General features: G+C 44.0%; 67 non-coding genes across 67 annotated transcripts; all 67 read right to left on the bottom strand.

The window, feature by feature from the left end:
* Window positions 1-247: 247 nt before the first annotated feature.
* On the bottom strand, window positions 248-329 carry trnal-uag (transfer RNA leucine (anticodon UAG)). The gene has a single exon. It is a non-coding gene; the product is annotated as a tRNA-Leu (tRNA).
* A 474-nt stretch (window positions 330-803) lies between these two features.
* trnal-aag (transfer RNA leucine (anticodon AAG)) lies at window positions 804-885 on the bottom strand. The gene has a single exon. It is a non-coding gene; the product is annotated as a tRNA-Leu (tRNA).
* A 244-nt stretch (window positions 886-1129) lies between these two features.
* On the bottom strand, window positions 1130-1211 carry trnal-uag (transfer RNA leucine (anticodon UAG)). The gene has a single exon. It is a non-coding gene; the product is annotated as a tRNA-Leu (tRNA).
* Window positions 1212-1501: 290 nt separating this feature from the next.
* On the bottom strand, window positions 1502-1583 carry trnal-aag (transfer RNA leucine (anticodon AAG)). The gene has a single exon. It is a non-coding gene; the product is annotated as a tRNA-Leu (tRNA).
* Window positions 1584-1713: 130 nt separating this feature from the next.
* On the bottom strand, window positions 1714-1795 carry trnal-aag (transfer RNA leucine (anticodon AAG)). Its single transcript has one exon. It is a non-coding gene; the product is annotated as a tRNA-Leu (tRNA).
* A 244-nt stretch (window positions 1796-2039) lies between these two features.
* trnal-uag (transfer RNA leucine (anticodon UAG)) lies at window positions 2040-2121 on the bottom strand. Its single transcript has one exon. It is a non-coding gene; the product is annotated as a tRNA-Leu (tRNA).
* A 290-nt stretch (window positions 2122-2411) lies between these two features.
* On the bottom strand, window positions 2412-2492 carry trnal-aag (transfer RNA leucine (anticodon AAG)). Its single transcript has one exon. It is a non-coding gene; the product is annotated as a tRNA-Leu (tRNA).
* Window positions 2493-2622: 130 nt separating this feature from the next.
* On the bottom strand, window positions 2623-2704 carry trnal-aag (transfer RNA leucine (anticodon AAG)). Its single transcript has one exon. It is a non-coding gene; the product is annotated as a tRNA-Leu (tRNA).
* Window positions 2705-2948: 244 nt separating this feature from the next.
* Window positions 2949-3030, bottom strand: trnal-uag (transfer RNA leucine (anticodon UAG)). The gene has a single exon. It is a non-coding gene; the product is annotated as a tRNA-Leu (tRNA).
* Window positions 3031-3320: 290 nt separating this feature from the next.
* Window positions 3321-3402, bottom strand: trnal-aag (transfer RNA leucine (anticodon AAG)). The gene has a single exon. It is a non-coding gene; the product is annotated as a tRNA-Leu (tRNA).
* Window positions 3403-3532: 130 nt separating this feature from the next.
* On the bottom strand, window positions 3533-3614 carry trnal-aag (transfer RNA leucine (anticodon AAG)). The gene has a single exon. It is a non-coding gene; the product is annotated as a tRNA-Leu (tRNA).
* Window positions 3615-3746: 132 nt separating this feature from the next.
* trnal-aag (transfer RNA leucine (anticodon AAG)) lies at window positions 3747-3828 on the bottom strand. Its single transcript has one exon. It is a non-coding gene; the product is annotated as a tRNA-Leu (tRNA).
* A 244-nt stretch (window positions 3829-4072) lies between these two features.
* On the bottom strand, window positions 4073-4154 carry trnal-uag (transfer RNA leucine (anticodon UAG)). Its single transcript has one exon. It is a non-coding gene; the product is annotated as a tRNA-Leu (tRNA).
* A 474-nt stretch (window positions 4155-4628) lies between these two features.
* Window positions 4629-4710, bottom strand: trnal-aag (transfer RNA leucine (anticodon AAG)). Its single transcript has one exon. It is a non-coding gene; the product is annotated as a tRNA-Leu (tRNA).
* Window positions 4711-4842: 132 nt separating this feature from the next.
* Window positions 4843-4924, bottom strand: trnal-aag (transfer RNA leucine (anticodon AAG)). Its single transcript has one exon. It is a non-coding gene; the product is annotated as a tRNA-Leu (tRNA).
* Window positions 4925-5056: 132 nt separating this feature from the next.
* On the bottom strand, window positions 5057-5138 carry trnal-aag (transfer RNA leucine (anticodon AAG)). The gene has a single exon. It is a non-coding gene; the product is annotated as a tRNA-Leu (tRNA).
* A 244-nt stretch (window positions 5139-5382) lies between these two features.
* On the bottom strand, window positions 5383-5464 carry trnal-uaa (transfer RNA leucine (anticodon UAA)). The gene has a single exon. It is a non-coding gene; the product is annotated as a tRNA-Leu (tRNA).
* A 290-nt stretch (window positions 5465-5754) lies between these two features.
* trnal-aag (transfer RNA leucine (anticodon AAG)) lies at window positions 5755-5836 on the bottom strand. The gene has a single exon. It is a non-coding gene; the product is annotated as a tRNA-Leu (tRNA).
* Window positions 5837-5966: 130 nt separating this feature from the next.
* trnal-aag (transfer RNA leucine (anticodon AAG)) lies at window positions 5967-6048 on the bottom strand. The gene has a single exon. It is a non-coding gene; the product is annotated as a tRNA-Leu (tRNA).
* Window positions 6049-6292: 244 nt separating this feature from the next.
* Window positions 6293-6374, bottom strand: trnal-uag (transfer RNA leucine (anticodon UAG)). Its single transcript has one exon. It is a non-coding gene; the product is annotated as a tRNA-Leu (tRNA).
* A 290-nt stretch (window positions 6375-6664) lies between these two features.
* trnal-aag (transfer RNA leucine (anticodon AAG)) lies at window positions 6665-6746 on the bottom strand. Its single transcript has one exon. It is a non-coding gene; the product is annotated as a tRNA-Leu (tRNA).
* Window positions 6747-6876: 130 nt separating this feature from the next.
* trnal-aag (transfer RNA leucine (anticodon AAG)) lies at window positions 6877-6958 on the bottom strand. Its single transcript has one exon. It is a non-coding gene; the product is annotated as a tRNA-Leu (tRNA).
* A 244-nt stretch (window positions 6959-7202) lies between these two features.
* trnal-uag (transfer RNA leucine (anticodon UAG)) lies at window positions 7203-7284 on the bottom strand. The gene has a single exon. It is a non-coding gene; the product is annotated as a tRNA-Leu (tRNA).
* A 290-nt stretch (window positions 7285-7574) lies between these two features.
* trnal-aag (transfer RNA leucine (anticodon AAG)) lies at window positions 7575-7655 on the bottom strand. The gene has a single exon. It is a non-coding gene; the product is annotated as a tRNA-Leu (tRNA).
* Window positions 7656-7785: 130 nt separating this feature from the next.
* trnal-aag (transfer RNA leucine (anticodon AAG)) lies at window positions 7786-7867 on the bottom strand. The gene has a single exon. It is a non-coding gene; the product is annotated as a tRNA-Leu (tRNA).
* Window positions 7868-7999: 132 nt separating this feature from the next.
* Window positions 8000-8081, bottom strand: trnal-aag (transfer RNA leucine (anticodon AAG)). Its single transcript has one exon. It is a non-coding gene; the product is annotated as a tRNA-Leu (tRNA).
* A 244-nt stretch (window positions 8082-8325) lies between these two features.
* Window positions 8326-8407, bottom strand: trnal-uaa (transfer RNA leucine (anticodon UAA)). The gene has a single exon. It is a non-coding gene; the product is annotated as a tRNA-Leu (tRNA).
* A 290-nt stretch (window positions 8408-8697) lies between these two features.
* Window positions 8698-8779, bottom strand: trnal-aag (transfer RNA leucine (anticodon AAG)). The gene has a single exon. It is a non-coding gene; the product is annotated as a tRNA-Leu (tRNA).
* A 130-nt stretch (window positions 8780-8909) lies between these two features.
* trnal-aag (transfer RNA leucine (anticodon AAG)) lies at window positions 8910-8991 on the bottom strand. Its single transcript has one exon. It is a non-coding gene; the product is annotated as a tRNA-Leu (tRNA).
* Window positions 8992-9235: 244 nt separating this feature from the next.
* On the bottom strand, window positions 9236-9317 carry trnal-uag (transfer RNA leucine (anticodon UAG)). Its single transcript has one exon. It is a non-coding gene; the product is annotated as a tRNA-Leu (tRNA).
* A 290-nt stretch (window positions 9318-9607) lies between these two features.
* Window positions 9608-9689, bottom strand: trnal-aag (transfer RNA leucine (anticodon AAG)). The gene has a single exon. It is a non-coding gene; the product is annotated as a tRNA-Leu (tRNA).
* Window positions 9690-9819: 130 nt separating this feature from the next.
* On the bottom strand, window positions 9820-9901 carry trnal-aag (transfer RNA leucine (anticodon AAG)). The gene has a single exon. It is a non-coding gene; the product is annotated as a tRNA-Leu (tRNA).
* A 244-nt stretch (window positions 9902-10145) lies between these two features.
* Window positions 10146-10227, bottom strand: trnal-uag (transfer RNA leucine (anticodon UAG)). Its single transcript has one exon. It is a non-coding gene; the product is annotated as a tRNA-Leu (tRNA).
* Window positions 10228-10517: 290 nt separating this feature from the next.
* trnal-aag (transfer RNA leucine (anticodon AAG)) lies at window positions 10518-10598 on the bottom strand. The gene has a single exon. It is a non-coding gene; the product is annotated as a tRNA-Leu (tRNA).
* A 130-nt stretch (window positions 10599-10728) lies between these two features.
* Window positions 10729-10810, bottom strand: trnal-aag (transfer RNA leucine (anticodon AAG)). The gene has a single exon. It is a non-coding gene; the product is annotated as a tRNA-Leu (tRNA).
* A 132-nt stretch (window positions 10811-10942) lies between these two features.
* On the bottom strand, window positions 10943-11024 carry trnal-aag (transfer RNA leucine (anticodon AAG)). Its single transcript has one exon. It is a non-coding gene; the product is annotated as a tRNA-Leu (tRNA).
* Window positions 11025-11268: 244 nt separating this feature from the next.
* On the bottom strand, window positions 11269-11350 carry trnal-uaa (transfer RNA leucine (anticodon UAA)). The gene has a single exon. It is a non-coding gene; the product is annotated as a tRNA-Leu (tRNA).
* Window positions 11351-11640: 290 nt separating this feature from the next.
* On the bottom strand, window positions 11641-11722 carry trnal-aag (transfer RNA leucine (anticodon AAG)). Its single transcript has one exon. It is a non-coding gene; the product is annotated as a tRNA-Leu (tRNA).
* A 130-nt stretch (window positions 11723-11852) lies between these two features.
* On the bottom strand, window positions 11853-11934 carry trnal-aag (transfer RNA leucine (anticodon AAG)). Its single transcript has one exon. It is a non-coding gene; the product is annotated as a tRNA-Leu (tRNA).
* A 244-nt stretch (window positions 11935-12178) lies between these two features.
* trnal-uag (transfer RNA leucine (anticodon UAG)) lies at window positions 12179-12260 on the bottom strand. The gene has a single exon. It is a non-coding gene; the product is annotated as a tRNA-Leu (tRNA).
* Window positions 12261-12550: 290 nt separating this feature from the next.
* Window positions 12551-12632, bottom strand: trnal-aag (transfer RNA leucine (anticodon AAG)). The gene has a single exon. It is a non-coding gene; the product is annotated as a tRNA-Leu (tRNA).
* A 130-nt stretch (window positions 12633-12762) lies between these two features.
* Window positions 12763-12844, bottom strand: trnal-aag (transfer RNA leucine (anticodon AAG)). Its single transcript has one exon. It is a non-coding gene; the product is annotated as a tRNA-Leu (tRNA).
* A 244-nt stretch (window positions 12845-13088) lies between these two features.
* On the bottom strand, window positions 13089-13170 carry trnal-uag (transfer RNA leucine (anticodon UAG)). The gene has a single exon. It is a non-coding gene; the product is annotated as a tRNA-Leu (tRNA).
* A 290-nt stretch (window positions 13171-13460) lies between these two features.
* trnal-aag (transfer RNA leucine (anticodon AAG)) lies at window positions 13461-13541 on the bottom strand. Its single transcript has one exon. It is a non-coding gene; the product is annotated as a tRNA-Leu (tRNA).
* A 130-nt stretch (window positions 13542-13671) lies between these two features.
* Window positions 13672-13753, bottom strand: trnal-aag (transfer RNA leucine (anticodon AAG)). Its single transcript has one exon. It is a non-coding gene; the product is annotated as a tRNA-Leu (tRNA).
* Window positions 13754-13997: 244 nt separating this feature from the next.
* trnal-uag (transfer RNA leucine (anticodon UAG)) lies at window positions 13998-14079 on the bottom strand. The gene has a single exon. It is a non-coding gene; the product is annotated as a tRNA-Leu (tRNA).
* Window positions 14080-14369: 290 nt separating this feature from the next.
* trnal-aag (transfer RNA leucine (anticodon AAG)) lies at window positions 14370-14451 on the bottom strand. Its single transcript has one exon. It is a non-coding gene; the product is annotated as a tRNA-Leu (tRNA).
* Window positions 14452-14581: 130 nt separating this feature from the next.
* On the bottom strand, window positions 14582-14663 carry trnal-aag (transfer RNA leucine (anticodon AAG)). The gene has a single exon. It is a non-coding gene; the product is annotated as a tRNA-Leu (tRNA).
* Window positions 14664-14907: 244 nt separating this feature from the next.
* trnal-uag (transfer RNA leucine (anticodon UAG)) lies at window positions 14908-14989 on the bottom strand. The gene has a single exon. It is a non-coding gene; the product is annotated as a tRNA-Leu (tRNA).
* A 290-nt stretch (window positions 14990-15279) lies between these two features.
* trnal-aag (transfer RNA leucine (anticodon AAG)) lies at window positions 15280-15361 on the bottom strand. The gene has a single exon. It is a non-coding gene; the product is annotated as a tRNA-Leu (tRNA).
* A 130-nt stretch (window positions 15362-15491) lies between these two features.
* Window positions 15492-15573, bottom strand: trnal-aag (transfer RNA leucine (anticodon AAG)). The gene has a single exon. It is a non-coding gene; the product is annotated as a tRNA-Leu (tRNA).
* Window positions 15574-15817: 244 nt separating this feature from the next.
* Window positions 15818-15899, bottom strand: trnal-uag (transfer RNA leucine (anticodon UAG)). The gene has a single exon. It is a non-coding gene; the product is annotated as a tRNA-Leu (tRNA).
* Window positions 15900-16189: 290 nt separating this feature from the next.
* trnal-aag (transfer RNA leucine (anticodon AAG)) lies at window positions 16190-16270 on the bottom strand. The gene has a single exon. It is a non-coding gene; the product is annotated as a tRNA-Leu (tRNA).
* Window positions 16271-16400: 130 nt separating this feature from the next.
* trnal-aag (transfer RNA leucine (anticodon AAG)) lies at window positions 16401-16482 on the bottom strand. The gene has a single exon. It is a non-coding gene; the product is annotated as a tRNA-Leu (tRNA).
* A 244-nt stretch (window positions 16483-16726) lies between these two features.
* trnal-uag (transfer RNA leucine (anticodon UAG)) lies at window positions 16727-16808 on the bottom strand. Its single transcript has one exon. It is a non-coding gene; the product is annotated as a tRNA-Leu (tRNA).
* Window positions 16809-17098: 290 nt separating this feature from the next.
* trnal-aag (transfer RNA leucine (anticodon AAG)) lies at window positions 17099-17180 on the bottom strand. Its single transcript has one exon. It is a non-coding gene; the product is annotated as a tRNA-Leu (tRNA).
* Window positions 17181-17310: 130 nt separating this feature from the next.
* trnal-aag (transfer RNA leucine (anticodon AAG)) lies at window positions 17311-17392 on the bottom strand. The gene has a single exon. It is a non-coding gene; the product is annotated as a tRNA-Leu (tRNA).
* A 132-nt stretch (window positions 17393-17524) lies between these two features.
* Window positions 17525-17606, bottom strand: trnal-aag (transfer RNA leucine (anticodon AAG)). The gene has a single exon. It is a non-coding gene; the product is annotated as a tRNA-Leu (tRNA).
* A 244-nt stretch (window positions 17607-17850) lies between these two features.
* trnal-uag (transfer RNA leucine (anticodon UAG)) lies at window positions 17851-17932 on the bottom strand. The gene has a single exon. It is a non-coding gene; the product is annotated as a tRNA-Leu (tRNA).
* A 290-nt stretch (window positions 17933-18222) lies between these two features.
* Window positions 18223-18304, bottom strand: trnal-aag (transfer RNA leucine (anticodon AAG)). The gene has a single exon. It is a non-coding gene; the product is annotated as a tRNA-Leu (tRNA).
* Window positions 18305-18434: 130 nt separating this feature from the next.
* Window positions 18435-18516, bottom strand: trnal-aag (transfer RNA leucine (anticodon AAG)). The gene has a single exon. It is a non-coding gene; the product is annotated as a tRNA-Leu (tRNA).
* Window positions 18517-18648: 132 nt separating this feature from the next.
* trnal-aag (transfer RNA leucine (anticodon AAG)) lies at window positions 18649-18730 on the bottom strand. The gene has a single exon. It is a non-coding gene; the product is annotated as a tRNA-Leu (tRNA).
* A 244-nt stretch (window positions 18731-18974) lies between these two features.
* trnal-uag (transfer RNA leucine (anticodon UAG)) lies at window positions 18975-19056 on the bottom strand. Its single transcript has one exon. It is a non-coding gene; the product is annotated as a tRNA-Leu (tRNA).
* Window positions 19057-19530: 474 nt separating this feature from the next.
* On the bottom strand, window positions 19531-19612 carry trnal-aag (transfer RNA leucine (anticodon AAG)). Its single transcript has one exon. It is a non-coding gene; the product is annotated as a tRNA-Leu (tRNA).
* Window positions 19613-19744: 132 nt separating this feature from the next.
* Window positions 19745-19826, bottom strand: trnal-aag (transfer RNA leucine (anticodon AAG)). The gene has a single exon. It is a non-coding gene; the product is annotated as a tRNA-Leu (tRNA).
* A 132-nt stretch (window positions 19827-19958) lies between these two features.
* Window positions 19959-20040, bottom strand: trnal-aag (transfer RNA leucine (anticodon AAG)). The gene has a single exon. It is a non-coding gene; the product is annotated as a tRNA-Leu (tRNA).
* Window positions 20041-20284: 244 nt separating this feature from the next.
* trnal-uaa (transfer RNA leucine (anticodon UAA)) lies at window positions 20285-20366 on the bottom strand. Its single transcript has one exon. It is a non-coding gene; the product is annotated as a tRNA-Leu (tRNA).
* Window positions 20367-20700: the final 334 nt, after the last annotated feature.

Raw genomic sequence — 20700 nt, forward strand, 5'->3', positions numbered from 1 at the left:
CCTCTGTAAAGCTTGTTTTCATTTTATCATTTGGAGTTACCATCTCAGCAAAAATGAAAAAAGAACATTTAAAAAGGAAAAGATCCCTTCCTGCTGAAAGTGACCTTATGTTCCACATGCATGTTGTCATTTGAAACATATTCTAATCTATCTGCAGCAAAGGAAAGCGGAAAGCAACCACAGCGATACACGTTACCAAGCGGATGGCCGTTAAGTTGAGTATGATCTCTGTTCACAAAATTCCAATTGGCAGTGGTGGGATTTGAACCCACGCCTCCAGAGAGACTGGAGCCTAAACCCAGCGCCTTAGACCACTCGGCCACACTACCACCCACAACCTATTGTCAAATTGTGTAGAAAAGGAAAATGCACTGCTTTAAACAAAAGCGAGGACATTGGACGAAAATCTGCAGGTTCAAGATTAGGTGAAAGAGACTAACATGAAGTTTCCAAGTAATTTGATGTTTTGAAGAAATTCCGTGATAAAGTTTTGAAGACGTTTCCAAACAATGCTCTCTGTTTAAAAGTGTGCAGCAACTTTTCAGTTGTAAAGTCCCAAACAACAAGGTTAAGTTCAGAAAACAAACAGTTGTGCATCTAAGACATTCAGAAGCACTCATGGCAGCGGTGGGATTCGAACCCACGCCCCCGAAGAGAGCTCGGCCACGCTACCCCTGCAAACTAAATTTATCTTTTTATATGGAGTTACCATCTCAGAAAACAACAAGCCCAAAATGCCCCAAACAACTAGGTTAAGTTCAGAAAGCAGACAGTTGTGCATCGAAGACGTTCAAAAGCACTGACGGCAGCGGTGGGATTCGAACCCACGCACCCGAAAAGACTGGAGCCTTAATCCAGCGCCTTAGACCTCTCGGCCACGCTACCTCTGTAAAGCTTGTTTTCATTTTATCCTTTGGAGTTACCATCTCAGCAACATGAAAAAAGAACATTTAAAAAGGAAAAGATCCCTTCCTGCTGAAAGTGACCTTATGTTCCACATGCATGTTGTCATTTGAAACATATTCTAATCTATCTGCAGCAAAGGAAAGCGGAAAGCAACCACAGCGATACACTTTACCAAGCGGATGGCCGTTAAGTTGAGTATGATCTCTGTTCACAAAATTCCAATTGGCAGTGGTGGGATTTGAACCCACGCCTCCAGAGAGACTGGAGCCTAAATCCAGCGCCTTAGACCACTTGGCCACACTACCGCCCACAACCTCTTGTCAAATTGTGTAGAAAAGGAAAATGCACTGCTTTAAACAAAAGCGAGGACATTGGACGAAAATCTGCAGGTTCAAGATTAGGTGAAAGAGACTAACATGAAGTTTCCAAGTAATTTGATGTTTTGAAGAAATTCCATGATAAAGTTTTGAAGACGTTTCCAAACAATGCTCTCTGTTTAAAAGTGTGCAGCAACTTTTCAGTTGTAAAGTCCCAAACAACAAGGTTAAGTTCAGAAAACAGACAGTTGTGCATCTAAGACATTCAGAAGCACTCATGGCAGCGGTGGGATTCGAACCCACGCCCCCGAAAAGACTGGAACCTTAATCCAGCGCCTTAGACCGCTCTGCCACGCTACCCCTGCAAACTAAATTTATTTTTTTATATGGAGTTACCATCTCAGAAAACAACAAGCCCAAAATGGCCCAAACAACTAGGTTAAGTTCAGAAAGGAGACAGTTGTGCATCGAAGACGTTCAAAAGCACTGATGGCAGCGGTGGGATTCGAACCCACGCCCCCGAAGAGACTGGAGCCTTAATCCAGCGCCTTAGACCGCTCGGCCACGCTACCTCTGTAAAGCTTGTTTTCATTTTATCATTTGGAGTTACCATCTCAGCAACATGAAAAAAGAACATTTAAAAAGGAAAAGATCCCTTCCTGCTGAAAGTGACCTTATGTTCCACATGCATGTTGTCATTTGATACATATTCTAATCTATCTGCAGCAAAGGAAAGCGGAAAGCAACCACAGCGATACACTTTACCAAGCGGATGGCCGTTAAGTTGAGTATGATCTCTGTTCACAAAATTTCAATTGGCAGTGGTGGGATTTGAACCCACGCCTCCAGAGAGACTGGAGCCTAAATCCAGCGCCTTAGACCACTGGGCCACACTACCACCCACAACCTATTGTCAAATTGTGTAGAAAAGGAAAATGCACTGCTTTAAACAAAAGCGAGGACATTGGACGAAAATCTGCAGGTTCAAGATTAGGTGAAAGAGACTAACATGAAGTTTCCAAGTAATTTGATGTTTTGAAGAAATTCCATGATAAAGTTTTGAAGACGTTTCCAAACAATGCTCTCTGTTTAAAAGTGTGCATCAACTTTTCAGTTGTAAAGTCCCAAACAACAAGGTAAAGTTCAGAAAACAGACAGTTGTGCATCTAAGACATTCAGAAGCACTCATGGCAGCGGTGGGATTCGAACCCACGCCCCGAAGAGACTGGAACCTTAATCCAGCGCCTTAGACCGCTCAGCCACGCTACCCCTGCAAACTAAATTTATTTTTTTATATGGAGTTACCATCTCAGAAAACAACAAGCCCAAAATGCCCCAAACAACTAGGTTAAGTTCAGAAAGCAGACAGTTGTGCAACGAAGACGTTCAAAAGCACAGATGGCAGCGGTGGGATTCGAACCCACGCCCCCGAAGAGACTGGAGCCTTAATCCAGCGCCTTAGACCTCTCGGCCACGCTACCTCTGTAAAGCTTGTTTTCATTTTATCATTTGGAGTTACCATCTCAGCAACATGAAAAAAGAACATTTAAAAAGGAAAAGATCCCTTCCTGCTGAAAGTGACCTTATGTTCCACATGCATGTTGTCATTTGAAACATATTCTAATCTATCTGCAGCAAAGGAAAGCGGAAAGCAACCACAGCGATACACGTTACCAAGCGGATGGCCGTTAAGTTGAGTATGATCTCTGTTCACAAAATTCCAATTGGCAGTGGTGGGATTTGAACCCACGCCTCCAGGGAGACTGGAGCCTAAATCCAGCGCCTTAGACCACTCGGCCACACTACCGCCCACAACCTATTGTCAAATTGTGTAGAAAAGGAAAATGCACTGCTTTAAACAAAAGCGAGGACATTGGACGAAAATCTGCAGGTTCAAGATTAGGTGAAAGAGACTAACATGAAGTTTCCAAGTAATTTGATGTTTTGAAGAAATTCCACGATAAAGTTTTGAAGACGTTTCCAAACAATGCTCTCTGTTTAAAAGTGTGCAGCAACTTTTCAGTTGTAAAGTCGCAAACAACAAGGTTAAGTTCAGAAAACAGACAGTTGTGCATGTAAGACATTCAGAAGCACTCATGGCAGCGGTGGGATTCGAACCCACGCCCCCGAAGAGACTGGAACCTTAATCCAGCGCCTTAGACCGCTCGGCCACGCTACCCCTGCAAACTAAATTTATTTTTTTATATGGAGTTACCATCTCAGAAAACAACAAGCCCAAAATGCCCCAAACAACTAGGTTAAGTTCAGAAAGCAGACAGTTGTGCATTGAAGACGTTCAAAAGCACTCATGGCAGCGGTGGGATTCGAACCCACGCCCCCGAAGAGACTGGAGCCTTAATCCAGCGCCTTAGACCGCTCGGCCACGCTCCCTCTGTACAGCTTGTTTTCATTTTATCATTTGGAGTGACCATCTCAGAAAGCAACAAGCCCAAAAAGCCCCAAACAACTAGGTTAAGTTCAGAAAGCAGACAGTTGTGCAACGAAGACGTTCAAAAGCACAGATGGCAGCGGTGGGATTCGAACCCACGCCCCCGAAGAGACTGGAGCCTTAATCCAGCGCCTTAGACCTCTCGGCCACGCTACCTCTGTAAAGCTTGTTTTCATTTTATCATTTGGAGTTACCATCTCAGCAACATGAAAAAAGAACATTTAAAAAGGAGAAGATCCCTTCCTGCTGAAAGTGACCTTATGTTCCACATGCATGTTGTCATTTGAAACATATTCTAATCTATCTGCAGCAAAGGAAAGCGGAAAGCAACCACAGCGATACACTTTACCAAGCGGATGGCCGTTAAGTTGAGTATGATCTCTGTTCACAAAATTCCAATTGGCAGTGGTGGGATTTGAACCCACGCCTCCAGAGAGACTGGAGCCTAAATCTAGCGCCTTAGACCACTCGGCCACACTACCGCCCACAACCTATTGTCAAATTGTGTAGAAAAGGAAAATGCACTGCTTTAAACAAAAGCGAGGACATTGGACGAAAATCTGCAGGTTCAAGATTAGGTGAAAGAGACTAACATGAAGTTTCCAAGTAATTTGATGTTTTGAAGAAATTCCATGATAAAGTTTTGAAGACGTTTCCAAACAATGCTCTCTGTTTAAAAGTGTGCAGCAACTTTTCAGTTGTAAAGTCCCAAACAACAAGGTTAAGTTCAGAAAACAGACAGTTGTGCATCTAAGACATTCAGAAGCACTCATGGCAGCGGTGGGATTCGAACCCACGCCCCCGAAGAGAGCTCGGCCACGCTACCCCTGCAAACTAAATTTATCTTTTTATATGGAGTTACCATCTCAGAAAACAACAAGCCCAAAATGCCCCAAACAACTAGGTTAAGTTGAGAAAGGAGACAGTTCTGCATCGAAGACGTTCAAAAGCACTGATGGCAGCGGTGTGATTCGAACCCACGCCCCCGAAGAGACTGGAGCCTTAATCCAGCGCCTTAGACCGCTCGGCCACACTACCTCTGTAAAGCTTGTTTTCATTTTATCATATGGAGTTACCATCTCAGAAAACAACAAGCCCAAAATGCCCCAAACAACTAGGTTAAGTTCAGAAAGGAGACAGTTGTGCATCGAAGACGTTCAAAAGCACTGATGGCAGCGGTGGGATTCGAACCCACGCCCCCGAAGAGACTGGAGCCTTAATCCAGCGCCTTAGACCGCTCGGCCACACTACCTCTGTAAAGCTTGTTTTCATTTTATCATATGGAGTTACCATCTCAGAAAACAACAAGCCCAAAATGCCCCAAACAACTAGGTTAAGTTCAGAAAGGAGACAGTTGTGCATCGAAGACGTTCAAAAGCACTGATGGCAGCGGTGGGATTCGAACCCACGCCCCCGAAGAGACTTGAGCCTTAATCCAGCGCCTTAGACCGCTCGGCCAAGCTACCTCTGTAAAGCTTGTTTTCATTTTATCATTTGGAGTTACCATCTCAGCAACATGAAAAAAGAACATTTAAAAAGGAAAAGATCCCTTCCTGCTGAAAGTGACCTTATTTTCCACATGCATGTTGTCATTTGAAACATATTCTAATCTATCTGCAGCTAAGGAAAGCGGAAAGCAACCACAGCGATACACTTTACCAAGCGGATGGCCGTTAAGTTGAGTATGATCTCTGTTCACAAAATTCCAATTGGCAGTGGTGGGATTTGAACCCACGCCTCCAGAGAGACAGGAGCTTAAATCCAGCGCCTTAGACCATTCGGCCACACTACCGCCCGCAACCTATTGTCAAATTGTGTAGAAAAGGAAAATGCACTGCTTTAAACAAAAGCGAGGACATTGGACGAAAATCTGCAGGTTCAAGATTAGGTGAAAGAGACTAACATGAAGTTTCCAAGTAATTTGATGTTTTGAAGAAATTCCGCGATAAAGTTTTGAAGACGTTTCCAAACAATGCTCTCTGTTTAAAAGTGTGCAGCAACTTTTCAGTTGTAAAGTCCCAAACAACAAGGTTAAGTTCAGAAAACAGACAGTTGTGCATCTAAGACATTCAGAAGCACTCATGGCAGCGGTGGGATTCAAACCCACGCCCCCAAAGAGACTGGAACCTTAATCCAGCGCCTTAGACCGCTCGGCCACGCTACCCCTGCAAACTAAATTTATTTTTTTATATGGAGTTACCATCTCAGAAAACAACAAGCCCAGAATGCCCCAAACAACTAGGTTAAGTTCAGAAAGCAGACAGTTGTGCATCGAAGACTTTCAAAAGCACTGATGGCAGCGGTGGGATTCGAACCCACGCCCCCGAATAGACTGGAGCCTTAATCCAGCGCCTTAGACCGCTCGGCCACGCTACCTCTGTAAAGCTTGTTTTCATTTTATAGTTTGGAGTTACCATCTCAGCAACATGAAAAAAGAACATTTAAAAAGGAAAAGATCCCTTCCTGCTGAAAGTGACCTTATTTTCCACATGCATGTTGTCATATGAAACATATTCTAATCTATCTGCTGCAAAGGAAAGCGGAAAGCAACCACAGCGATACACTTTACCAAGCGGATGGCCGTTAAGTTGAGTATGATCTCTGTTCACAAAATTCCAATTGGCAGTGGTGGGATTTGAACCCACGCCTCCAGAGAGACTGGAGCCTAAATCCAGCGCCTTAGACCACTCGGCCACACTACCGCCCACATCCTATTGTCAAATTGTGTAGAAAAGGAAAATGCACTGCTTTAAAGGAAAGCGAGGACATTGGACGAAAATCTGCAGGTTCAAGATTAGGTGAAAGAGACTAACATGAAGTTTCCAAGTAATTTGATGTTTTGAAGAAATTCTGTGATAAAGTTTTGAAGACGTTTCCAAACAATGCTCTCTGTTTAAAAGTGTGCAGCAACTTTTCAGTTGTAAAGTCCCAAACAACAAGGTTAAGTTCAGAAAACAGACAGTTGTGCATCTAAGACATTCAGGAGCACTCTTGGCAGTGGTGGGATTCGAACCCACGCCCCCGAAGAGACTGGAACCTTAATCCAGCGCCTTAGACCGCTCGGCCACGCTACCCCTGTAAACTAAATTTATTTTTTTATATGGAGTTACCATCTCAGAAAACAACAAGCCCAAAATGCCCCAAACAACTAGGTTAAGTTCAGAAAGGAGACAGTTGTGCATCAAAGACGTTCAAAAGCTCTCATGGCAGCGGTGGGATTCGAACCCACGCCCCCGAAGAGACTGGAGCCTTAATCCAGCGCCTTAGACCGCTCGGCCACGCTACCTCTGTACAGCTTGTTTTCATTTTATCATTTGGAGTTACCATCTCAGCAACATGAAAAAAGAACATTTAAAAAGGAAAAGACCCCTTCCTGCTGAAAGTGACCTTATGTTCCACATGCATGTTGTCATTTGATACATATTCTAATCTATCTGCAGCAAAGGAAAGCGGAAAGCAACCACAGCGATACACTTTACCAAGCGGATGGCCGTTAAGTTGAGTATGATCTCTGTTCACAAAATTCCAATTGGCAGTGGTGGGATTTGAACCCACGCCTCCAGAGAGACTGGAGCCTAAATCCAGCGCCTTAGACCACTGGGCCACACTACCACCCACAACCTATTGTCAAATTGTGTAGAAAAGGAAAATGCACTGCTTTAAACAAAAGCGAGGACATTGGACGAAAATCTGCAGGTTCAAGATTAGGTGAAAGAGACTAACATGAAGTTTCCAAGTAATTTGATGTTTTGAAGAAATTCCATGATAAAGTTTTGAAGACGTTTCCAAACAATGCTCTCTGTTTAAAAGTGTGCATCAACTTTTCAGTTGTAAAGTCCCAAACAACAAGGTAAAGTTCAGAAAACAGACAGTTGTGCATCTAAGACATTCAGAAGCACTGATGGCAGCGGTGGGATTCGAACCCACGCCCCGAAGAGACTTGAACCTTAATCCAGCGCCTTAGACCGCTCAGCCACGCTACCCCTGCAAACTAAATTTATTTTTTTATATGGAGTTACCATCTCAGAAAACAACAAGCCCAAAATGCCCCAAACAACTAGGTTAAGTTCAGAAAGCAGACAGTTGTGCAACGAAGACGTTCAAAAGCACAGATGGCAGCGGTGGGATTCGAACCCACGCCCCCGAAGAGACTGGAGCCTTAATCCAGCGCCTTAGACCGCTCGGCCACACTACCTCTGTAAAGCTTGTTTTCATTTTATCATATGGAGTTACCATCTCAGAAAACAACAAGCCCAAAATGCCCCAAACAACTAGGTTAAGTTCAGAAAGGAGACAGTTGTGCATCGAAGACGTTCAAAAGCACTGATGGCAGCGGTGGGATTCGAACCCACGCCCCCGAAGAGACTTGAGCCTTAATCCAGCGCCTTAGACCGCTCGGCCAAGCTACCTCTGTAAAGCTTGTTTTCATTTTATCATTTGGAGTTACCATCTCAGCAACATGAAAAAAGAACATTTAAAAAGGAAAAGATCCCTTCCTGCTGAAAGTGACCTTATTTTCCACATGCATGTTGTCATTTGAAACATATTCTAATCTATCTGCAGCTAAGGAAAGCGGAAAGCAACCACAGCGATACACTTTACCAAGCGGATGGCCGTTAAGTTGAGTATGATCTCTGTTCACAAAATTCCAATTGGCAGTGGTGGGATTTGAACCCACGCCTCCAGAGAGACAGGAGCTTAAATCCAGCGCCTTAGACCATTCGGCCACACTACCGCCCGCAACCTATTGTCAAATTGTGTAGAAAAGGAAAATGCACTGCTTTAAACAAAAGCGAGGACATTGGACGAAAATCTGCAGGTTCAAGATTAGGTGAAAGAGACTAACATGAAGTTTCCAAGTAATTTGATGTTTTGAAGAAATTCCGCGATAAAGTTTTGAAGACGTTTCCAAACAATGCTCTCTGTTTAAAAGTGTGCAGCAACTTTTCAGTTGTAAAGTCCCAAACAACAAGGTTAAGTTCAGAAAACAGACAGTTGTGCATCTAAGACATTCAGAAGCACTCATGGCAGCGGTGGGATTCAAACCCACGCCCCCAAAGAGACTGGAACCTTAATCCAGCGCCTTAGACCGCTCGGCCACGCTACCCCTGCAAACTAAATTTATTTTTTTATATGGAGTTACCATCTCAGAAAACAACAAGCCCAGAATGCCCCAAACAACTAGGTTAAGTTCAGAAAGCAGACAGTTGTGCATCGAAGACTTTCAAAAGCACTGATGGCAGCGGTGGGATTCGAACCCACGCCCCCGAATAGACTGGAGCCTTAATCCAGCGCCTTAGACCGCTCGGCCACGCTACCTCTGTAAAGCTTGTTTTCATTTTATAGTTTGGAGTTACCATCTCAGCAACATGAAAAAAGAACATTTAAAAAGGAAAAGATCCCTTCCTGCTGAAAGTGACCTTATTTTCCACATGCATGTTGTCATATGAAACATATTCTAATCTATCTGCTGCAAAGGAAAGCGGAAAGCAACCACAGCGATACACTTTACCAAGCGGATGGCCGTTAAGTTGAGTATGATCTCTGTTCACAAAATTCCAATTGGCAGTGGTGGGATTTGAACCCACGCCTCCAGAGAGACTGGAGCCTAAATCCAGCGCCTTAGACCACTCGGCCACACTACCGCCCACATCCTATTGTCAAATTGTGTAGAAAAGGAAAATGCACTGCTTTAAAGGAAAGCGAGGACATTGGACGAAAATCTGCAGGTTCAAGATTAGGTGAAAGAGACTAACATGAAGTTTCCAAGTAATTTGATGTTTTGAAGAAATTCTGTGATAAAGTTTTGAAGACGTTTCCAAACAATGCTCTCTGTTTAAAAGTGTGCAGCAACTTTTCAGTTGTAAAGTCCCAAACAACAAGGTTAAGTTCAGAAAACAGACAGTTGTGCATCTAAGACATTCAGGAGCACTCTTGGCAGTGGTGGGATTCGAACCCACGCCCCCGAAGAGACTGGAACCTTAATCCAGCGCCTTAGACCGCTCGGCCACGCTACCCCTGCAAACTAAATTTATTTTTTTATATGGAGTTACCATCTCAGAAAACAACAAGCCCAAAATGCCCCAAACAACTAGGTTAAGTTCAGAAAGGAGACAGTTGTGCATCAAAGACGTTCAAAAGCTCTCATGGCAGCGGTGGGATTCGAACCCACGCCCCCGAAGAGACTGGAGCCTTAATCCAGCGCCTTAGACCGCTCGGCCACGCTACCTCTGTACAGCTTGTTTTCATTTTATCATTTGGAGTTACCATCTCAGCAACATGAAAAAAGAACATTTAAAAAGGAAAAGACCCCTTCCTGCTGAAAGTGACCTTATGTTCCACATGCATGTTGTCATTTGATACATATTCTAATCTATCTGCAGCAAAGGAAAGCGGAAAGCAACCACAGCGATACACTTTACCAAGCGGATGGCCGTTAAGTTGAGTATGATCTCTGTTCACAAAATTCCAATTGGCAGTGGTGGGATTTGAACCCACGCCTCCAGAGAGACTGGAGCCTAAATCCAGCGCCTTAGACCACTGGGCCACACTACCACCCACAACCTATTGTCAAATTGTGTAGAAAAGGAAAATGCACTGCTTTAAACAAAAGCGAGGACATTGGACGAAAATCTGCAGGTTCAAGATTAGGTGAAAGAGACTAACATGAAGTTTCCAAGTAATTTGATGTTTTGAAGAAATTCCATGATAAAGTTTTGAAGACGTTTCCAAACAATGCTCTCTGTTTAAAAGTGTGCATCAACTTTTCAGTTGTAAAGTCCCAAACAACAAGGTAAAGTTCAGAAAACAGACAGTTGTGCATCTAAGACATTCAGAAGCACTGATGGCAGCGGTGGGATTCGAACCCACGCCCCGAAGAGACTTGAACCTTAATCCAGCGCCTTAGACCGCTCAGCCACGCTACCCCTGCAAACTAAATTTATTTTTTTATATGGAGTTACCATCTCAGAAAACAACAAGCCCAAAATGCCCCAAACAACTAGGTTAAGTTCAGAAAGCAGACAGTTGTGCAACGAAGACGTTCAAAAGCACAGATGGCAGCGGTGGGATTCGAACCCACGCCCCCGAAGAGACTGGAGCCTTAATCCAGCGCCTTAGACCGCTCGGCCACACTACCTCTGTAAAGCTTGTTTTCATTTTATCATATGGAGTTACCATCTCAGAAAACAACAAGCCCAAAATGCCCCAAACAACTAGGTTAAGTTCAGAAAGGAGACAGTTGTGCATCGAAGACGTTCAAAAGCACTGATGGCAGCGGTGGGATTCGAACCCACGCCCCCGAAGAGACTTGAGCCTTAATCCAGCGCCTTAGACCGCTCGGCCAAGCTACCTCTGTAAAGCTTGTTTTCATTTTATCATTTGGAGTTACCATCTCAGCAACATGAAAAAAGAACATTTAAAAAGGAAAAGATCCCTTCCTGCTGAAAGTGACCTTATTTTCCACATGCATGTTGTCATTTGAAACATATTCTAATCTATCTGCAGCTAAGGAAAGCGGAAAGCAACCACAGCGATACACTTTACCAAGCGGATGGCCGTTAAGTTGAGTATGATCTCTGTTCACAAAATTCCAATTGGCAGTGGTGGGATTTGAACCCACGCCTCCAGAGAGACAGGAGCTTAAATCCAGCGCCTTAGACCATTCGGCCACACTACCGCCCGCAACCTATTGTCAAATTGTGTAGAAAAGGAAAATGCACTGCTTTAAACAAAAGCGAGGACATTGGACGAAAATCTGCAGGTTCAAGATTAGGTGAAAGAGACTAACATGAAGTTTCCAAGTAATTTGATGTTTTGAAGAAATTCCGCGATAAAGTTTTGAAGACGTTTCCAAACAATGCTCTCTGTTTAAAAGTGTGCAGCAACTTTTCAGTTGTAAAGTCCCAAACAACAAGGTTAAGTTCAGAAAACAGACAGTTGTGCATCTAAGACATTCAGAAGCACTCATGGCAGCGGTGGGATTCAAACCCACGCCCCCAAAGAGACTGGAACCTTAATCCAGCGCCTTAGACCGCTCGGCCACGCTACCCCTGCAAACTAAATTTATTTTTTTATATGGAGTTACCATCTCAGAAAACAACAAGCCCAGAATGCCCCAAACAACTAGGTTAAGTTCAGAAAGCAGACAGATGTGCATCGAAGACTTTCAAAAGCACTGATGGCAGCGGTGGGATTCGAACCCACGCCCCCGAATAGACTGGAGCCTTAATCCAGCGCCTTAGACCGCTCGGCCACGCTACCTCTGTAAAGCTTGTTTTCATTTTATAGTTTGGAGTTACCATCTCAGCAACATGAAAAAAGAACATTTAAAAAGGAAAAGATCCCTTCCTGCTGAAAGTGACCTTATTTTCCACATGCATGTTGTCATATGAAACATATTCTAATCTATCTGCTGCAAAGGAAAGCGGAAAGCAACCACAGCGATACACTTTACCAAGCGGATGGCCGTTAAGTTGAGTATGATCTCTGTTCACAAAATTCCAATTGGCAGTGGTGGGATTTGAACCCACGCCTCCAGAGAGACTGGAGCCTAAATCCAGCGCCTTAGACCACTCGGCCACACTACCGCCCACATCCTATTGTCAAATTGTGTAGAAAAGGAAAATGCACTGCTTTAAAGGAAAGCGAGGACATTGGACGAAAATCTGCAGGTTCAAGATTAGGTGAAAGAGACTAACATGAAGTTTCCAAGTAATTTGATGTTTTGAAGAAATTCTGTGATAAAGTTTTGAAGACGTTTCCAAACAATGCTCTCTGTTTAAAAGTGTGCAGCAACTTTTCAGTTGTAAAGTCCCAAACAACAAGGTTAAGTTCAGAAAACAGACAGTTGTGCATCTAAGACATTCAGGAGCACTCTTGGCAGTGGTGGGATTCGAACCCACGCCCCCGAAGAGACTGGAACCTTAATCCAGCGCCTTAGACCGCTCGGCCACGCTACCCCTGCAAACTAAATTTATTTTTTTATATGGAGTTACCATCTCAGAAAACAACAAGCCCAAAATGCCCCAAACAACTAGGTTAAGTTCAGAAAGGAGACAGTTGTGCATCAAAGACGTTCAAAAGCTCTCATGGCAGCGGTGGGATTCGAACCCACGCCCCCGAAGAGACTGGAGCCTTAATCCAGCGCCTTAGACCGCTCGGCCACGCTACCTCTGTACAGCTTGTTTTCATTTTATCATTTGGAGTTACCATCTCAGCAACATGAAAAAAGAACATTTAAAAAGGAAAAGACCCCTTCCTGCTGAAAGTGACCTTATGTTCCACATGCATGTTGTCATTTGATACATATTCTAATCTATCTGCAGCAAAGGAAAGCGGAAAGCAACCACAGCGATACACTTTACCAAGCGGATGGCCGTTAAGTTGAGTATGATCTCTGTTCACAAAATTCCAATTGGCAGTGGTGGGATTTGAACCCACGCCTCCAGAGAGACTGGAGCCTAAATCCAGCGCCTTAGACCACTGGGCCACACTACCACCCACAACCTATTGTCAAATTGTGTAGAAAAGGAAAATGCACTGCTTTAAACAAAAGCGAGGACATTGGACGAAAATCTGCAGGTTCAAGATTAGGTGAAAGAGACTAACATGAAGTTTCCAAGTAATTTGATGTTTTGAAGAAATTCCATGATAAAGTTTTGAAGACGTTTCCAAACAATGCTCTCTGTTTAAAAGTGTGCATCAACTTTTCAGTTGTAAAGTCCCAAACAACAAGGTAAAGTTCAGAAAACAGACAGTTGTGCATCTAAGACATTCAGAAGCACTGATGGCAGCGGTGGGATTCGAACCCACGCCCCGAAGAGACTTGAACCTTAATCCAGCGCCTTAGACCGCTCAGCCACGCTACCCCTGCAAACTAAATTTATTTTTTTATATGGAGTTACCATCTCAGAAAACAACAAGCCCAAAATGCCCCAAACAACTAGGTTAAGTTCAGAAAGCAGACAGTTGTGCAACGAAGACGTTCAAAAGCACAGATGGCAGCGGTGGGATTCGAACCCACGCCCCCGAAGAGACTGGAGCCTTAATCCAGCGCCTTAGACCTCTCGGCCACGCTACCTCTGTAAAGCTTGTTTTCATTTTATCATTTGGAGTTACCATCTCAGCAACATGAAAAAAGAACATTTAAAAAGGAAAAGATCCCTTCCTGCTGAAAGTGACCTTATGTTCCACATGCATGTTGTCATTTGAAACATATTCTAATCTATCTGCAGCAAAGGAAAGCGGAAAGCAACCACAGCGATACACGTTACCAAGCGGATGGCCGTTAAGTTGAGTATGATCTCTGTTCACAAAATTCCAATTGGCAGTGGTGGGATTTGAACCCACGCCTCCAGAGAGACTGGAGCCTAAATCCAGCGCCTTAGACCACTCGGCCACACTACCGCCCACAACCTATTGTCAAATTGTGTAGAAAAGGAAAATGCACTGCTTTAAACAAAAGCGAGGACATTGGACGAAAATCTGCAGGTTCAAGATTAGGTGAAAGAGACTAACATGAAGTTTCCAAGTAATTTGATGTTTTGAAGAAATTCCACGATAAAGTTTTGAAGACGTTTCCAAACAATGCTCTCTGTTTAAAAGTGTGCAGCAACTTTTCAGTTGTAAAGTCGCAAACAACAAGGTTAAGTTCAGAAAACAGACAGTTGTGCATCTAAGACATTCAGGAGCACTCTTGGCAGTGGTGGGATTCGAACCCACGCCCCCGAAGAGACTGGAACCTTAATCCAGCGCCTTAGACCGCTCGGCCACGCTACCCCTGCAAACTAAATTTATTTTTTTATATGGAGTTACCATCTCAGAAAACAACAAGCCCAAAATGCCCCAAACAACTAGGTTAAGTTCAGAAAGGAGACAGTTGTGCATCAAAGACGTTCAAAAGCTCTCATGGCAGCGGTGGGATTCGAACCCACGCCCCCGAAGAGACTGGAGCCTTAATCCAGCGCCTTAGACCGCTCGGCCACGCTACCTCTGTACAGCTTGTTTTCATTTTATCATTTGGAGTTACCATCTCAGCAACATGAAAAAAGAACATTTAAAAAGGAAAAGACCCCTTCCTGCTGAAAGTGACCTTATGTTCCACATGCATGTTGTCATTTGATACATATTCTAATCTATCTGCAGCAAAGGAAAGCGGAAAGCAACCACAGCGATACACTTTACCAAGCGGATGGCCGTTAAGTTGAGTATGATCTCTGTTCACAAAATTCCAATTGGCAGTGGTGGGATTTGAACCCACGCCTCCAGAGAGACTGGAGCCTAAATCCAGCGCCTTAGACCACTCGGCCACACTACCGCCCACATCCTATTGTCAAATTGTGTAGAAAAGGAAAATGCACTGCTTTAAAGGAAAGCGAGGACATTGGACGAAAATCTGCAGGTTCAAGATTAGGTGAAAGAGACTAACATGAAGTTTCCAAGTAATTTGATGTTTTGAAGAAATTCTGTGATAAAGTTTTGAAGACGTTTCCAAACAATGCTCTCTGTTTAAAAGTGTGCAGCAACTTTTCAGTTGTAAAGTCCCAAACAACAAGGTTAAGTTCAGAAAACAGACAGTTGTGCATCTAAGACATTCAGGAGCACTCTTGGCAGTGGTGGGATTCGAACCCACGCCCCCGAAGAGACTGGAACCTTAATCCAGCGCCTTAGACCGCTCGGCCACGCTACCCCTGCAAACTAAATTTATTTTTTTATATGGAGTTACCATCTCAGAAAACAACAAGCCCAAAATGCCCCAAACAACTAGGTTAAGTTCAGAAAGGAGACAGTTGTGCATCAAAGACGTTCAAAAGCTCTCATGGCAGCGGTGGGATTCGAACCCACGCCCCCGAAGAGACTGGAGCCTTAATCCAGCGCCTTAGACCGCTCGGCCACGCTACCTCTGTACAGCTTGTTTTCATTTTATCATTTGGAGTTACCATCTCAGCAACATGAAAAAAGAACATTTAAAAAGGAAAAGACCCCTTCCTGCTGAAAGTGACCTTATGTTCCACATGCATGTTGTCATTTGATACATATTCTAATCTATCTGCAGCAAAGGAAAGCGGAAAGCAACCACAGCGATACACTTTACCAAGCGGATGGCCGTTAAGTTGAGTATGATCTCTGTTCACAAAATTCCAATTGGCAGTGGTGGGATTTGAACCCACGCCTCCAGAGAGACTGGAGCCTAAATCCAGCGCCTTAGACCACTGGGCCACACTACCACCCACAACCTATTGTCAAATTGTGTAGAAAAGGAAAATGCACTGCTTTAAACAAAAGCGAGGACATTGGACGAAAATCTGCAGGTTCAAGATTAGGTGAAAGAGACTAACATGAAGTTTCCAAGTAATTTGATGTTTTGAAGAAATTCCATGATAAAGTTTTGAAGACGTTTCCAAACAATGCTCTCTGTTTAAAAGTGTGCATCAACTTTTCAGTTGTAAAGTCCCAAACAACAAGGTAAAGTTCAGAAAACAGACAGTTGTGCATCTAAGACATTCAGAAGCACTGATGGCAGCGGTGGGATTCGAACCCACGCCCCGAAGAGACTTGAACCTTAATCCAGCGCCTTAGACCGCTCAGCCACGCTACCCCTGCAAACTAAATTTATTTTTTTATATGGAGTTACCATCTCAGAAAACAACAAGCCCAAAATGCCCCAAACAACTAGGTTAAGTTCAGAAAGCAGACAGTTGTGCAACGAAGACGTTCAAAAGCACAGATGGCAGCGGTGGGATTCGAACCCACGCCCCCGAAGAGACTGGAGCCTTAATCCAGCGCCTTAGACCTCTCGGCCACGCTACCTCTGTAAAGCTTGTTTTCATTTTATCATTTGGAGTTACCATCTCAGCAACATGAAAAAAGAACATTTAAAAAGGAAAAGATCCCTTCCTGCTGAAAGTGACCTTATGTTCCACATGCATGTTGTCATTTGAAACATATTCTAATCTATCTGCAGCAAAGGAAAGCGGAAAGCAACCACAGCGATACACGTTACCAAGCGGATGGCCGTTAAGTTGAGTATGATCTCTGTTCACAAAATTCCAATTGGCAGTGGTGGGATTTGAACCCACGCCTCCAGAGAGACTGGAGCCTAAATCCAGCGCCTTAGACCACTCGGCCACACTACCGCCCACAACCTATTGTCAAATTGTGTAGAAAAGGAAAATGCACTGCTTTAAACAAAAGCGAGGACATTGGACGAAAATCTGCAGGTTCAAGATTAGGTGAAAGAGACTAACATGAAGTTTCCAAGTAATTTGATGTTTTGAAGAAATTCCACGATAAAGTTTTGAAGACGTTTCCAAACAATGCTCTCTGTTTAAAAGTGTGCAGCAACTTTTCAGTTGTAAAGTCGCAAACAACAAGGTTAAGTTCAGAAAACAGACAGTTGTGCATGTAAGACATTCAGAAGCACTCATGGCAGCGGTGGGATTCGAACCCACGCCCCCGAAGAGACTGGAACCTTAATCCAGCGCCTTAGACCGCTCGGCCACGCTACCCCTGCAAACTAAATTTATTTTTTTATATGGAGTTACCATCTCAGAAAACAACAAGCCCAAAATGCCCCAAACAACTAGGTTAAGTTCAGAAAGCAGACAGTTGTGCATTGAAGACGTTCAAAAGCACTCATGGCAGCGGTGGGATTCGAACCCACGCCCCCGAAGAGACTGGAGCCTTAATCCAGCGCCTTAGACCGCTCGGCCACGCTCCCTCTGTACAGCTTGTTTTCATTTTATCATTTGGAGTGACCATCTCAGAAAGCAACAAGCCCAAAAAGCCCCAAACAACTAGGTTAAGTTCAGAAAGCAGACAATTGTGCAACGAAGACGTTCAAAAGCACAGATGGCAGCGGTGGGATTCGAACCCACGCCCCCGAAGAGACTGGAGCCTTAATCCAGCGCCTTAGACCTCTCGGCCACGCTACCTCTGTAAAGCTTGTTTTCATTTTATCATTTGGAGTTACCATCTCAGCAACATGAAAAAAGAACATTTAAAAAGGAGAAGATCCCTTCCTGCTGAAAGTGACCTTATGTTCCACATGCATGTTGTCATTTGAAACATATTCTAATCTATCTGCAGCAAAGGAAAGCGGAAAGCAACCACAGCGATACACTTTACCAAGCGGATGGCCGTTAAGTTGAGTATGATCTCTGTTCACAAAATTCCAATTGGCAGTGGTGGGATTTGAACCCACGCCTCCAGAGAGACTGGAGCCTAAATCCAGCGTCTTAGACCACTCGGCCACACTACCGCCCACAACCTATTGTCAAATTGTGTAGAAAAGGAAAATGCACTGCTTTAAACAAAAGCGAGGACAGTGGACGAAAATCTGCAGGTTCAAGATTAGGTGAAAGAGACTAACATGAAGTTTCCAAGTAATTTGATGTTTTGAAGAAATTCCACGATAAAGTTTTGAAGACGTTTCCAAACAATGCTCTCTGTTTAAAAGTGTGCAGCAACTTTTCAGTTGTAAAGTCGCAAACAACAAGGTTAAGTTCAGAAAACAGACAGTTGTGCATGTAAGACATTCAGAAGCACTCATGGCAGCGGTGGGATTCGAACCCACGCCCCCGAAGAGACTGGAACCTTAATCCAGCGCCTTAGACCGCTCGGCCACGCTACCCCTGCAAACAAAATTTATTTTTTTATATGGAGTTACCATCTCAGAAAACAACAAGCCCAAAATGCCCCAAACAACTAGGTTAAGTTCAGAAAGCAGACAGTTGTGCATTGAAGACGTTCAAAAGCACTCATGGCAGCGGTGGGATTCGAACCCACGCCCCCGAAGAGACTGGAGCCTTAATCCAGCGCCTTAGACCGCTCGGCCACGCTCCCTCTGTACAGCTTGTTTTCATTTTATCATTTGGAGTGACCATCTCAGAAAGCAACAAGCCCAAAAAGCCCCAAACAACTAGGTTAAGTTCAGAAAGCAGACAATTGTGCAACGAAGACGTTCAAAAGCACATATGGCAGCGGTGGGATTCGAACCCACGCCCCCGAAGAGACTGGAGCCTTAATCCAGCGCCTTAGACCTCTCGGCCACGCTACCTCTGTAAAGCTTGTTTTCATTTTATCATTTGGAGTTACCATCTCAGCAACATGAAAAAAGAACATTTAAAAAGGAGAAGATCCCTTCCTGCTGAAAGTGACCTTATGTTCCACATGCATGTTGTCATTTGAAACATATTCTAATCTATCTGCAGCAAAGGAAAGCGGAAAGCAACCACAGCGATACACTTTACCAAGCGGATGGCCGTTAAGTTGAGTATGATCTCTGTTCACAAAATTCCAATTGGCAGTGGTGGGATTTGAACCCACGCCTCCAGAGAGACTGGAGCCTAAATCCAGCGCCTTAGACCACTCGGCCACACTACCGCCCACAACCTATTGTCAAATTGTGTAGAAAAGGAAAATGCACTGCTTTAAACAAAAGCGAGGACATTGGACGAAAATCTGCAGGTTCAAGATTAGGTGAAAGAGACTAACATGAAGTTTCCAAGTAATTTGATGTTTTGAAGAAATTCCACGATAAAGTTTTGAAGACGTTTCCAAACAATGCTCTCTGTTTAAAAGTGTGCATCAACTTTTCAGTTGTAAAGTCCCAAACAACAAGGTTAAGTTCAGAAAACAGACAGTTGTGCATCTAAGACATTCAGAAGCACTCATGGCAGCGGTGGGATTCGAACCCACGCCCCCGAAGAGAGCTCGGCCACGCTACCCCTGCAAACTAAATTTATCTTTTTATATGGAGTTACCATCTCAGAAAACAACAAGCCCAAAATGCCCCAAACAACTAGGTTAAGTTCAGAAAGGAGACAGTTCTGCATCGAAGACGTTCAAAAGCACTGATGGCAGCGGTGTGATTCGAACCCACGCCCCCGAAGAGACTGGAGCCTTAATCCAGCGCCTTAGACCGCTCGGCCACACTACCTCTGTAAAGCTTGTTTTCATTTTATCATATGGAGTTACCATCTCAGAAAGCAACAAGCCCAAAATGCCCCAAACAACTAGGTTAAGTTCAGAAAGGAGACAGTTGTGCATCGAAGACGTTCAAAAGCACTGATGGCAGCGGTGGGATTCGAACCCACGCCCCCGAAGAGACTGGAGCCTTAATCCAGCGCCTTAGACCGCTCGGCCACACTACCTCTGTAAAGCTTGTTTTCATTTTATCATATGGAGTTACCATCTCAGAAAACAACAAGCCCAAAATGCCCCAAACAACTAGGTTAAGTTCAGAAAGGAGACAGTTGTGCATCGAAGACGTTCAAAAGCACTGATGGCAGCGGTGGGATTCGAACCCACGCCCCCGAAGAGACTTGAGCCTTAATCCAGCGCCTTAGACCGCTCGGCCACGCTACCTCTGTAAAGCTTGTTTTCATTTTATCATTTGGAGTTACCATCTCAGCAACATGAAAAAAGAACATTTAAAAAGGAAAAGATCCCTTCCTGCTGAAAGTGACCTTATTTTCCACATGCATGTTGTCATTTGAAACATATTCTAATCTATCTGCAGCTAAGGAAAGCGGAAAGCAACCACAGCGATACACTTTACCAAGCGGATGGCCGTTAAGTTGAGTATGATCTCTGTTCACAAAATTCCAATTGGCAGTGGTGGGATTTGAACCCACGCCTCCAGAGAGACAGGAGCTTACATCCAGCGCCTTAGACCACTCGGCCACACTACCGCCCGCAACCTATTGTCAAATTGTGTAGAAAAGGAAAATGCACTGCTTTAAACAAAAGCGAGGACATTGGACGAAAATCTGCAGGTTCAAGATTAGGTGAAAGAGACTAACATGAAGTTTCCAAGTAATTTGATGTTTTGAAGAAATTCCGCGATAAAGTTTTGAAGACGTTTCCAAACAATGCTCTCTGTTTAAAAGTGTGCAGCAACTTTTCAGTTGTAAAGTCCCAAACAACAAGGTTAAGTTCAGAAAACAGACAGTTGTGCATCTAAGACATTCAGAAGCACTCATGGCAGCGGTGGGATTCGAACCCACGCCCCGAAGAGACTGGAAC

This window comes from Astyanax mexicanus, unplaced genomic scaffold (assembly GCF_023375975.1).
Source record: "Astyanax mexicanus isolate ESR-SI-001 unplaced genomic scaffold, AstMex3_surface scaffold_114, whole genome shotgun sequence".
Classification (NCBI taxonomy): domain Eukaryota; kingdom Metazoa; phylum Chordata; class Actinopteri; order Characiformes; family Acestrorhamphidae; genus Astyanax; species Astyanax mexicanus.